Consider the following 13488-nt stretch of genomic DNA (forward strand, 5'->3'; position numbering starts at 1 on the left):
TTCTGCTGAGAGATCAGCTGTTATCCTGATGGGGATTCCCTTGTGTGTTATTTGTTGTTTTTGCCTTGCTGCTTTTAATATGATTTCTTTGTGTTTAATTTTTGACAGTTTGATTAATATGTGTCTTGGCGTATTTCTCCTTGGATTTATTCTGTATGGGACTCTCTGTGCCTCCTGGACTTGATTAACTATTTCCTTTCCCATATTAGGGAAGTTTTCAACTATAATGTCTTCAAATATTTTCTCAGTCCCTTTCTTTTTCTCTTCTTCTTCTGGAACCCCTATAATTCAAACGTTGGTGTGTTTAATGTTGTCCCAGAGGTCTCTGAGACTGTCCTCTGTTCTTTTCATTCTTTTTTCTTTATTTTGCTCTGCAGCAGTTATTTCCACTATTTTATCTTCCACCTCACTTATCCGTTCTTCTGCCTCAGTTATTCTGCTATTGATCCCATCTAGAGTATTTTTTATTTCATGTATTGTGTTTTTAATCGATGCTTGATTCATCTTTAGTTCTTCTAGGTCCTTGTTAACTGTTTCTTGCATTTTGTCTATTCTATTTCCAAGATTTTGGATCTGGGAAATAGAATCTTGGATCATCTTTGCCATCATTATTCTGAATTCTTTTTCAGGTAGACTGCCTATTACCTCTTCATTTGTTAGATCTGGTGGGTTTTTATCTTGCTCTTTCTCCTGCTGTGTGTTTTTCTGTCTTCTCATTTTGCTTATGTTACTGTGTTTGTGGTCTCCTTTTTGCAGGCTGCAGGTTCGTAGTTCCCGTTGTTTTTGGTGTCTGTCCCCAGTGGCTAAGGTTGGTTTAGTGGGTTGTGTAGGCTTCCTGGTGGAGGGGACTAGTGCCTGTGTTCTGGTGGATGAGGCTGGATCTTGTCTTTCTGGTGGGCAGGTCCACGTCTGGTGGTGTGTTTTGGGGTGTCTGCGGACTTTTTATGATTTTAGGCCACCTCTCTGCTAATGGGCGGCGTTGTGTTCCTGTCTTGCTAGTTGTTTGGCTTAGGGTGTCCAGCACTGTAGCTTGCTGGTCGTTGAGTGAAGCTGGGTGCTGGTGTTGAGATGGAGATCTCTGGAAGATTTTCGCCGTTTGATATTATGTGGAGCTGGGAGGTCTCTTGTGGACCAGTGTCCTGAAGTTGGCTCTCCCACCTCAGAGGCACAGCACTGACTCCGGGCTCCTCAATTTGGGATGATGTGTTGTCTATTCATGTATTCCACAGATGCAGGGTACATCAAGTTGATTGTGGAGCTTTAATCCGCTGCTTCTGAGGCTGCTGGGAGAGGTTTCCCTTTCTCTTCTTTGTTCTCACAGCTCCTGGGTCTCAGCTTTGGATTTGGCCCCGCCTCTGCGTGTAGGTCACCGGAGGGCGTCTGTCCTTCGCTCAGACAGGACAGGGTTAAAGGAGCAGCCTCTTCGGGGACTCTGGCTCACTCAGGCCGGGCGGGAGGGAGGGGCACGGAGTGCGGGGCGAGCCTGCAGCGGCAGAGGTCGGCGTGACGTTGCACCAGCCCGAGGCGCGCCGTGCGTTCTCCCAGGGAAGCCGCCCCTGGATCCCGGGACCCCGGCAGTGGCGGGCTGCACAGGCTCCCGGAAGGGCGGTGTGGGCAGTGACCTGCGCCCGCACACAGGCTTCTTGGCGGCGGCAGCAGCAGCCCCAGCGTCCCACGCCCGTCTCTGGGGTCCGCGCTTTCAGTCGCGACTCGCGCCCGTCTGTGGAGCCCCTTTAAGCAGCGCTCTTAATCCCCTCTCCTCGCGCACCAGGAAACCAAGAGGGAAGAAAAAGTCTCTTGCCTCTTCGGCAGCTCCAGAGTTTTCCCGGACTCCCTCCCGGCTAGCTGTGGCACATTAGCCCCCTTCAGGCTGAGTTCTCGCCGCCAGCCCCAGTCCTCTCCCTGCGCTCTGACTGAAGCCCGAGCCTCAGCTTCCAGTGCTGCGCGCCCCGGCGGGCGAGCAGACAAGCCTCTCGGGCTGGTGAGTGCCGCTCGGCACCGACCCTCTGTGTGGGGATCTCTCTGCTTTGCCCTACCCAGGTATGTGGGGGGGTTTCTTGCCTTTTGGGAGGTCTGGGGTCTTCTGCCAGCGTTCAGTAGGTGTTCTGTAGGAGTTGTTCCACGTGTAGCTGTATTTCTGGTGTATCCATGGGGAGGAAGGTGATCTCCGCGTCTTACTCTTCCGCCATCTTACCCGGAAGTCCTTATCTCATTATTAATAGAGCTTACATATTTTAGGGTAATTTTTATAGTAATATTAAATGAATGCTTAAAGTTCCTTTTATAAATTAGATCAAGCTACATAATGTGTTTTTCTCCTATCGAGAGCATGAATAAAATAAACATATATTATCCTTTCTTACCACAAAGAGAGGCTCTGGCAATCAAAGTGAGCACCTTGTTGCTTGTGTCTAAGATAGTCCTCTAACACCACCATAGGCCCGTTTTTCTTTTCAGGGCCATTCATCTAGAACATAAAGTTTAAAATTTAAAAATGTTTTTTATTGTTCACAGTGGTCCGAGAGTCGACCTACTAAAAGCTGTGTAATGATGGAGCGTGGGTACCACGTTATTAGTGATTCTTGAGCCCACAAGGAGGCAGTGATTACCAGCTTCACATGAGCAGCCACCCTACTTGGTAGCCTTCCCACTGCTGCTGTGTGGGAAGAAGGAAAGAGCCAGATCTTAGTTATTTTTTTTTCTTCTTCTTCAATAAGTGGTTTTATTGAAGTATAACATACATGTAGAAACTCAGTCTTTTTTTTTTTTTTTTTTTTTTTTTTTTGCGGTACGCGGGCCTCTCACTGCTGTGGCCTCTCCCGTCGCGGAGCACAGGCTCCGGACGCGCAGGCCCAGCGGCCACGGCCTCACGGGCCCAGCCACCCCGCGGCACGCGGGATCTTCCCCTACCAGGGCACGAACCCGCGTCCCCTGCATCGGCAGGCGGACTCTCAACCACTGCGCCACCAGGGAAGCCCCCAACGCCCAACTTTTAAAGTTCTTTTAAAAGACTGAGTTTCGGGCTTCCGTGGTGGTGCAGTGGTTGAGAGTCCGCCTGCCGATGCAGGGGACGCGGGTTCGTGCCCTGGTAGGGGAAGATCCCGCGTGCCGCGGGGTGGCTGGGCCCGTGAGCCGTGGCCGCTGGGCCTGCGCGTCTGGAGCCTGTGCTCCGCGACGGGAGAGGCCACAGCAGTGAGAGGCCCGCGTACCGCAAAAAAAAAAAAAAAAAAAAGTTGGGCGTTGATCTTGGGGTTGCAAAATAGTGATAGATGATAAAACCATAGGCTCTTAGCCAGGTGGAACCTTTATCATCTCTCTAAAGCTTACCCCAGTGCCCCTGTTAAAATAGTCTCGTGTTTACATTAAATATGAACCCTCTCTTTTCAGAAGCACCCTGTTCTCTCCCCTGCCCTCCCCAGTAGCTCAAAGAAATCTTCCTTGTAATGAGCTTCAGTGACGCCTGGCTTTTGGAGACTGTTCAGAAAGACCCTTCTTCATATGAACGGGGTCTCCCTGCTCTTGCCCTCTCTGGGTAGATGGCTTGCAGGCCATCCAGTCACTTCTCTAGTCATCCCAGCAGTCACTTTTCCTCCCGGGAGATGGGACCCAGAAATGCCCTCTGTTCATGGTTGCCTGAGCAGGGCCCCTACAGCTGGACAGTCATTAGATTCTGTACTTCTGTGGCTTCTCCTCCTGTGACACGCGAGTCCTGGGGACTGGACAGGGGCCATTGCTGGATTGAGGGTTAAAACCTGAGAACGCACTGAGCCTGGTGCAGCCATTTTCAGTGTCTGCATTCACTGCAGAAACAGTGGGATCTGCCGCCACCCTCGTTTCTGCCGTTGGCAGTCTGAGGGGCAGCTTTATCTCAGGTGGGGAGAAGCCGAGTGGTGTGGGCTCACAAGGCCAGGCTCTACCTTCAGGCAGACCCAGATCAAATCCTGGCTCTGCCACTTACTAACTGTGTGATTTGGAGAAAATTACTTCTCTGAGCCTCCATTTGTTACCTTTAAAGTGGAGAGAATAGCTTCTACTTACATGGTGGGGGTAGGCACTGCTGTGATTTTTAGAGCAGGAAATGGCGCTGCCATCACTAGGCTGCTGGGCTGCAGTTGGCTGTGGCACATCCCAGCGGGAATGTCTGCTTGGAACTCGGTCTTGAGGGTGAGGAATGGGATAAGCAGAGAGCTGAGGACAGAATCCCGAGGACAAGGCCAGCAGACAGTGTGGCAGGAAGCAGGTAGCAGGTGCGGTTGGCATGTCCCAGCAAGGCCAGAGCAGAGGTAGAACCGAGCTCCACAGAGCCTGGAGGACCTGGGCAAGAATAGTCTCTGTGAAGTGAGCCTAGAAGCCAGGTAACTGTGGCTTGGAGAGCACACCTGGCACACCAGACCGTTACCAGTGGCCGCTTCTTGGTGTGCGTGTGAGGGGCCAGTGAGTGAGGGGTGGAGGTTACGCTTTAATCTGTAGTTTCCATGTTCTTTGATTTTTAACCAAAAAAAAAAAAAAAAAAAAAAAAGCGTATATCTTGCAGTAGTATTTTTAATGAAGAAAAAAAATAGGAGAACATGTTGCTTGAAAATATCTGTGGGCCAAGGACAGGAAGGGAGGTAGGGCTGAGAGCAGCACTGTCGTCAGCGCTTCCTGACCTTCCAGACACGACCGCAAGTGCCTCGGGCACCTGGTGATGGGCGTTGTGCTGACCCTGTTTGCAGGGGGAAAGCCCAGTCTAAGCAGGGTCACGTCAGGCAGACACAGGAGCCAAGCCCAGGCCCGACCCGAACCCTCCGCTCGCAGCTGCACGACACCACGTCCTCCACAAGGAGGAGCCGCATTTGAGTAGGTAATTGGTGCGGCCCAGGGAGGTGGGTGGGTGGGTGGGACCCAGCTCCGCAGAGTGTGCAAGGGCACGTGTTCCACAGGCGTGTGGATGCAGAGGGATTGGTAGCTTCTGAGGCCGAAGGGGAAGCGGTAGGGTGGAAACAGAAGGTAGAGGAAGTCTGGAATAATCAGACCTCAAACAGCTGAGATTTCTGTAGGCTGGGAGTCCACAAGACATGGGAATTGGATTTGCAGAGCAGTCCCTCTGGCAACATCGGGGACCCAGCTGAGGGTCACTGTGGCCTCCCTCACGCTTGTGCCGCTCTTCTCCATTGACTGTGCAGCCCACGGGTGAAGAGTGAACACGGGGGGGTTGGCGCCCTGCAGGGCAGGGACAGCAGAGAGACCGGGGCTGAGAACGTCGTGGGGTGTTGGCAGGAGAACAATGGGCGTGCCACGCTGTGCGGAATTAGCAGGACGTTAACACAGAAGGAGCCCCACCGACAGGGAGAATGGACAAGTCAAGTTACAGGGATGATGGAAACAAGGGGATGAGAGGAGACCAAGGTGTGAAAAGGAGGCGTGAGGGTTTAGGGTTTGGGAGTAAAAGCAGTTCCAGGCAGTAACAAGCCCTCAGGTGCAGCCTGGAAGTGAGGTATGGGGGTGTAACGGAAGTAAAGCCCGTCAGCACCAGCGAGGCCGCAGACCTAGAGGTCCACCGTCCTTTTTACAACACTCGAGAGCCACCTGTGTTGGAATTCAGGTTTTCAGAAAGGTATACGATGATGTGCCATGAGATTAATGAGACCGTAAAAGCAGCTTCATGTCAGTTCAGTTCAGTTGGGCACCAAAAGAGGTTTTGCTTCTAAATGAGTTGGGGAGAAAAAGCTTTGAAAGCTTTTGGGATTTCAGAGTGACTGATAAGAGATTGTCATCCCGACCTACACCAGGCCAGGCCTGGGCCTGGATGATGGGAGCTTGAGAGTCCAAGGTGTCCATGAGTCACTGCCAGGCTCCTCAGTGAACGCTGGGGGGTGTGCAGGCTCCACTGTCGAGGCTGGGCAGAGTGTGTGTAGAGGGTCCTAGGGGTGCAGATCTGATGGGTCACCCCTCCTGCCTCTGGGCCGCCCGCCAAGGGAACAGACAGACTGGATTTAGAGCTGAAACTAAAATCCACTGTAAACACTCCTCACTGCAAAGCAGGGCAGCTGCTAAGTACTGGTGGAGCCCGGGGCTTGGCTGATGAGCTTTCTGCTCTCTCCCCTATTACTGTGTACAGCCCCACAGGCCAAGGTAGTTAGCACTTGGAGTGAAGGGAACCTGATTCGCCCAACAAAGGCAGAGACGCTGGACGAGAGTGAGCAGAGAGAAGGGCTAGTGTCGGCCCTGGGGAAGCAGGCCCTCTGGGGTCAGCTTGCCACCGGGACAGGGAGTATGTACGGTGGCTGCCCCTACATAGAGGAGCCATCCCCACCCCGCCCTGGAAGAGAGGGTATTGGGTAAGTGTTTTGAGGCCTTGCTGCCCAGAGTTGAAGTCCAGGGATTAGCAATAGTGATGTAACTTGAGAGCTTTTAGAAATGTCAAATCTTGGGCCCCAACCCAGACTGCCGAGTCAGATTCTCTATTTAACAGTATCCGCAGGAGACTGGGGTAACGTGTTGAGCCATTACAACCCCACTCACTAGGGGAATGTAACCAATGAATGTTTTGGGGGGGTGGTTTGGGGCTGGGCTCATCTAGTAGGTTGTTTGTTTTTGTTTTATTCAAACAGAAAGTCACAAAAATTATAATCTTCCTCATCAGTTCACTCAGTCCCATGTAATTAATTTTTTTTCATCTTGATCTTTTGTTAGCACTTTTATGAATTCATCAGTTTTCCATTAGAGTTCTGAAAATGTTTATTCATTCAGTTCAGCAGTATAGTCAGTTACCAGAAACCTGTACTTGTCAGAGTCTTTTCCATGAATTCCTTGAAGATGAAACCCTTTTATAGGAACATTTTTGCAAAAGCATCAGAGTACACCCAGAACTGTCTGTAAATGACAAAAGACTTAAAAATGACCACAGTTAAAGATTTGATGAAAGTTCATAATAATGCAATTGACAAGGAAATTTAGTTATTTCTTAGATATACATTTTAAAGTAATAACTAGAAATATGACTTACAACATTATACCAGAACATATAAGATTTTTAGGAATTTCATGTAATGTCCATCTAGTGGGTTTTTGGGCAGCTGGGAGTTGCCCTTAAACATAGTGGAGAGAAATGCCTAAATGGGAAGACAGAAGCTATCCTTTCCCAGCATTGAGTTGTATTAAGTTTGCCCTAGAATATCCATGATATTTTATTTCTAGAATAAAGAAATCCAAAATCTAATCGAACATAATACTTTTATGAAAACCCTAAATAATTGAACTCTGTATGCTGCATAAGTTTTTGGCTGTGCAGCCTTTTTGTCTCAGTCCCGTGTACCTTATTAGTTCTGCTTAGTGCTTCAAAAGGTATGTACAGCCTTCTAAGGATACAAGGAAAACTAGAACAAAAGAGAATATGGGTCTGCCCGCAAATTCATAGGTAATTCCTTTCCTGGGATAGATGTAAATTTTTTTCACTTAATAAAAATTCTTTTCTACCTTCTAGTGGGCTAAACCAGTATCTTCACTATCTAAGCACAGAACTTAATATGACAAAATAAGACGGTAATTGCTACTGATTTTTGAAAACAATATTTACTTTAGCTTAAAGGACTCCTGAAGAGTTCCTTCATAGGGACCTTTTGGTATGTTTTAGGTTATCATAGTCATATTGAGGTATCACTTCAGAACAAGTAGGGAGAAGTAAACTTACATGACCAGTACTGACCCAAATAAATCATATGTTGGTCTGTACTGTTTATTGGCCTCACTTAGACCTTTTAAACAGGCAGAAGATGAGGAGAAAGACAGATTCCTGTCAGAATGGATGATCCGCTAGAGATTCTTCCGAGCCTTCAGTCAGCTGTAACTGTCACTGCTTGGCTTAGGTCCACAGCTGCCGGGCACTGCACATGTTCAGAGAAGCCATTTGCTAGTAATTGAAATTGTCTTGAAGTAATTCTTTTGGGTGGGCATTAAATGAAACGATGTAAAGTTGGAGAGAGACAACCAAAGCAGCTTGCCCCAAACTAGTGATTACAAATTCCTTTATTTGCTTCTTAGTGAAGACAAAAAAGTAAATGAGTAGGGCATATTTTTTTTAAATTGATAATTCATAGTTTGCCTACTTTTAAAATGATTAGTGGTGGTTTAAAGGATTAAAGCACATGTAAAACAGTGAATCAAAGACAGAAAGTAGTTTTCGATGTTTTATCTGTTTGTTTTTAATTATGGTGCTATCTCAACAAAAACCTAGAATAAAGTTCATTGTTACCATTCAGGGTTAAATTGAGCTGCAAATTTCCTGGCGGCTGAGTCCAAAGGGAAGCATCATTATATAGTTCTCCTGCAGGAAAAGGAGGCAGGAGAGTTCATCTGAAAAACCAGACTTTGCTGGCATTGAAGACCTGCTGAGGAATCTGAGGACACTGGGTGATAGACTGGGCGTTGTGTCTTTGTTGCAGAGAGAATGGGAATATTCTTCACACAGATGCTTTATATTGGCCATGTAACGTTGAATCTTAACTCCCCACCTCATCATGCCTCCTAGATGTACGCTCAGCCTCACCCACACGCACAGCATCTGTGGGGCCTGTGGGTGTATATACAGTCATTTGTGGTTGGATTATCTCATAAAGGTCAGAGCATCACTGATAGGTGAAGATGCCGGACCCGTCAGCAGCAGGTGGTGTGGTGCTCGGTCGCAAACACTTAGCAGCCTGCCTTGTGTTCTTGTACCCACTGAGGTTAGTTCCCAGGGGTCCTGCAGGTGGGGACAAATGGTTTTTGTCAATAAAGAGTTTTGAATCCTCTCAACTGTTAGGAAATATATACTTAATTAGGCCTTAAAGTAATGAAGAACTATTTCATTCTGACCATTTTTAAGAGCATCCACCAACCGGATACCTCATTTTGAGGAGAGCTGACCCTGTCATCTCACCAAGATGCAGTAGCTGCAGAAAGTAGCCCCTGTCCGAGTTGGGTGGCAGGGTTTCATACTCGCCCACTGAGTCTGGATGAGTGCTTGTCACCTGTCAGCAGTGTGAGGTGGGTTTTGGGGCCCACTTTCTAACTTGCACCTCTTGTTTACTCTCAGGCCTCCTACCCCAGAAGCACACACACAGGAGCAATAAAGTACCACTTCTCACAGTCGCCAGTTAGGCATCCATAACCTCTCCACCACCTTCCTGCCCATGATGGAACTTAGGTGGAGAAGAAGCTTATGCAGAGAGTCCATGCAGGACCTCCTGCTTCCCTTCCAGGTCTGAAACTTCGTAACAGAACTTGTGTGTTTGGGGATGGCAGCTTGAGATAGATGGTTAGGGCTTCGGAAGGCACCCCAGGTTTACTTTTCCAGCCAGCCATGGCCAACCCTTCTTGGGGGGAAGGATGCACAGGGACACCAGGCCTCTTCTTGCCCCCTGGAGTCAGGACATGAAGACCAGGGCAAGAGAGCTTGTCACATAAGAGCACTGGCCAGCCTCTCATGGTCATTGTCATATCCTTAGCAGGCTTATCTTCTGATTTCTAGTTCATTGTTGATGATTAGAATTTAACCTGTCAAATGACTTTCCTCACTTTCTCTAATTTGGGCATTCAAATTATGTATCTCTAGAAGTATCAGTAGCCTAGGAGCCATAGATTATATACAGAAAAAAATTTTTCAGTGGTAGCTATGTTAAAAAGAAGTTTGTGTATTCATGGATTGCAGAAAGCAGCCAGTTTTCTAAAGTATGTCAAAAGCCATAAAAATAAAATAATGCACGTGCGTCCTTTGAAAACCAGTAAGCTCATATCTGGAAATTTAACATCAGGAGATGATCTTACATACCTCATGTTTTATAATAGTGAAAATTGGAAACTAAGTGTCTAAGAAGAGGGGATTTGTAATTAATGCAGCCTGTCATTTCAGGTAATTATGCCTAGAGTGTCTGTGTTATAAGAATTGGTCAGAAGATCATTGTCCACTTCCGTGAACTATGTTCCTTTTGTTTGTTTCAGTGAGTGGAATAGGGTGGACCAGTGGTCAGTTGTGAGGTAGACATTTGTAAATCTCCCGTTTTTCACAGACGGACAAAAGGTTAGAATGAGAGATCCAGTCCTTGGCATGTTGAGAAAAAAGTTGGAATAGAGTTCGGAAGGGTGGCTTTCAGGCCAAATGGACCTGTTATTTGCAAAAGAAAAAAATGTGTTTAGCTTCTTAGAAGTAAACAACACTTGATGTGTTCTGAAGGATTAATGTACTTAGCAAGGATTAGTACCCACGCCATGAACATGCCATGACTTGGTCACATGTGACCTCTTGGGGACTTTTTGTTTTTAAATTTCAGTGAGACATACACTTTTTTTTTTTTTTTTTTACTTTTGAGGTAATTATAGATTCACATGCAGTTGCAAATAATAATGCGGAGAGATCCCTTGTACCTTTTACCCAAGTTCCCCCAATAACATGTTGCAAAACTGCAGTACAGCGTCACAACCAGGATACTGATGTTGATGCCGTCAAGACACAGGGATCCCTTATGGGCCCTTTTCTAGCCACACCCGCTTCCCTCCCACTCCCCCCCCCTCCCCCCAGCCGAAACCCTGGAGGTTTAATCATTTCTCCAGTCTGATAATTTTGTCACTTCAAGAATGTTAGGTAAATGGAGTGAAGCGTGATTCTGGATTGAAACCTGGGTAAGGTGTCCTGAAGGATTGAGATGGAGAAGCTTCTGGACTTGGGGCAGCAAGTCTCAGAGCAGGTCACACTGCTGGTGTATTTCACTGTTCAGAAAGGCACGAAACTCACGTCTGCGGCTCAGCAGGCACTGGCTGAGCGCTTGCTGCGTGCTGAGCCATGTAAGGCACTGGGGATGGAGAGCTCCTTGCGGCCTAGTCTCTGCCCTTCAGGTGCTAAGACTGTACAAGGAATGGAGCCTAGGGGTGAGCGCTGACCGCAGTAGGTCAGCTAGCAGCCTCAGCCAGGAGTCTGCTCGCCGATGCTGGAGGGGGTAGACATAGGGTGAGTGGCCTCGGGGACAGTTTATCCAGGCAGCGGTGTGAAGCCTGAGGAACCTTTCGTTCCTTTCGGGTATACTTCTCCTTTGGTCACTGCTGGAAACATACTCTGAGTTTACTAAGCTGCTTCTCCCTTCAGCTTGTACCGTCTTTACTTGGATGGGTTAATTTTCTGTTACTGATCACGCATCAGTTAAGTCATGGTTCCCATAAGGCTAGGAGACCTCCAGTCTCCTCCACTGTGTATTGAGTTAATTTGTCTTTGAGAGGGCAGTCTCCCTCAGAATTCCTATTCCCACTTCCCAGGTTCCTACTCCTGCTTCTGTGCCCAGCAGCAGCACGGGGGTGTGAACTGGTAGCTTGGCCTCTGGAAACTGAATGTTCCACGATGGGCCAAGGGCTAAGGAAGGGCTCGGGACAAGGCTAGAGCAGACCTGGAGAGATAGATGGGTCCAGACTGTAAAGGAGTTTGAACGTCATCCTGTAGAAAACAGAGAGAATCAAGTTTTTGTATTTAAGAAGTGTTTCAAAAGGAAAGTAATGCTGTCGGCAGGGTGGAAGGTATACGAAGAGACAACAGGAAGATGAGTCCGTTACAGTAGGCCAGGCACAGGCAAGCCCTGAGCTGAGGAAGGGGCAGTGAGGTAAGAAAGGAATTAGAGGTTTTAGAGGTGGAGTCCACTTGAGTGGCTACGTGACGGTGGAATTGGGCTGTGTGGACCATCTCATCCAGGTGGCTCGGAATTGCCCAAATTCTACTCTGTACTTCGGGTACCTTTCCTCCTGAGACTCCCACGGGAGGTCACGAGAAACCGGAAACAAGGCAGCCGATCCTGTGCCTGCAGTGCCCAGCTCAGGTCTCATAAATCTGTGTGGAATTTACAGCCCAAGCCAAGGATTCTCAGATCAGCCCTGCATTCCAGTCCCCAAGAGGGCTTGTTGACACCGATTGCCAGGTCCACCCCCCGGGGTTGGTTCAGTACACCTAGAGAGGGGTCTGAGAATTTGCATTTCCAACACGTTCCCAGGTGATGCTGATTCTGCTGGTCTGGGAAAACACTTTAAGAACTGGGGGCCCTGAGGAAGAGTAGAGACCCATGGGAACAAGCTTGCCAGTGGCAAGAGGGAGACAGACGCCACCCCCGAGCGTGCGGCCTCGCAGGGAGCAGGGACTGCTTACGGGTACATGTGGGCCTGTCCATCTGATCCACTCAGATCATTAGTCCTTTCTTTAGGGAAGGAGCACTCTCTCCTCTCCCACCAACTTTTGAACTTGGGAATAGAAGCAGCAGCAGAAATCCTACATGACAGTGAGGTAGCCACTAGCCTGGGTGATTGGACTGATGCTGGTACTGTAGAGCAGTGATCCTCAGCCTGGCTGCATAGTGGAGCCACCAGAGTAGCTTGTTCAAAATATACCCACGCCCAGGTCCCACCGAGAACCACTTAATCAGAATCTTGCGGGGTGGAGCCCTGAGCAGTGTTCGTTAGAAGCTTCCTAGGTTGTTCTAAAGTGCAAGAACCATTATTTTAGACTGAGAACCCAAGAGATGTTTCTAGAATGTTTAACTCAGTTTGGGACGTTTTAGATTTGAATTGCTTATGTCAAATTAATTAAAGCTCAGCCCCAAAGGAGAATATGAAAGGAAAGGGAAGAAGTTCCAAGGGCAGATTTCCAGGGAACACCAGCAAAGATGAAGCCAGGTGTCAGAAGAATCACAGTACCGGAAGAGGGTGATGATGTTGGGGTCCAGCAGGGACAGGGAGGGGGATAATCCAAAGAGTCCAGTGGAACCGAGAGGTCTTGTAGAATGAGAGGTGCTAGAGGTCACCCGCACTGACAGTTGGGCTGTTGCCAAAATCACATTCTATAAGGTGCTGGGGACAGACGTATTAAGAAGTCAGTAAAAGATAGGGATTTGGAGGTAAAAGTGTAAACTACTCTTTCATGAAATAATTTTTTAACTAACTACTGGTTTGCTGTTTCCTTTTCTCCTTTATTTGTACATCTGTGGCTTCAAAATTTGAGTCCAGTTTTTTTTTTTTAAATCACTTCCAGATCTTTTCTATTTATTAAGGAGGTTTCAGGTTATTGTGAATACAGATTATTTATACAGATAATGAACCTGATCATGATAAAAAAAAAGGTATAATTTCCGGTGAGAAATGCATTGCACGGGGGTTAATGTCGGCCATGCGGGAAAATTTGAAGTGCTTTCAGCATGAACTGCTGGACACTCAGACTCTGAGAAATCCGAGGGCTCTCAGGACCAGAGCAGGACAGGCGCCTTCCCTTCTGCCGCGGACGAGAGGGCTCTTGGCGTTATGTTATTGGTGTTCACCGCTGTGTTCCCCAGGACACCCAGCACTGCCTGGGAAACGGCAGGCACTCAGATGTGTCGAGGGTTGTTTTCTCATCTGTCTTGGGAACATCCACATCTTTTAAAATAATAGGACTTCCCTGGCAGTCTAGTGGTTAAGACTCTGTGCTTCCAATGCAGGGGACGTGGGTTCGATACGTGGTAGGGG

At 48.0% G+C, this 13488-nt stretch overlaps 1 protein-coding gene across 2 annotated transcripts in view; it reads left to right on the forward strand.

Annotated features, from left to right (window-relative positions):
• TMEM131 (transmembrane protein 131) overlaps nt 1–13488 on the forward strand; it is a 199288-nt gene that overhangs the window by 167451 nt on the left and 18349 nt on the right. The gene's annotated exons all lie outside the window — the stretch shown is intronic.

The sequence above is a fragment of the Mesoplodon densirostris genome, chromosome 14, assembly GCF_025265405.1.
Source record: "Mesoplodon densirostris isolate mMesDen1 chromosome 14, mMesDen1 primary haplotype, whole genome shotgun sequence".
In the NCBI taxonomy this organism is placed as follows: domain Eukaryota; kingdom Metazoa; phylum Chordata; class Mammalia; order Artiodactyla; family Ziphiidae; genus Mesoplodon; species Mesoplodon densirostris.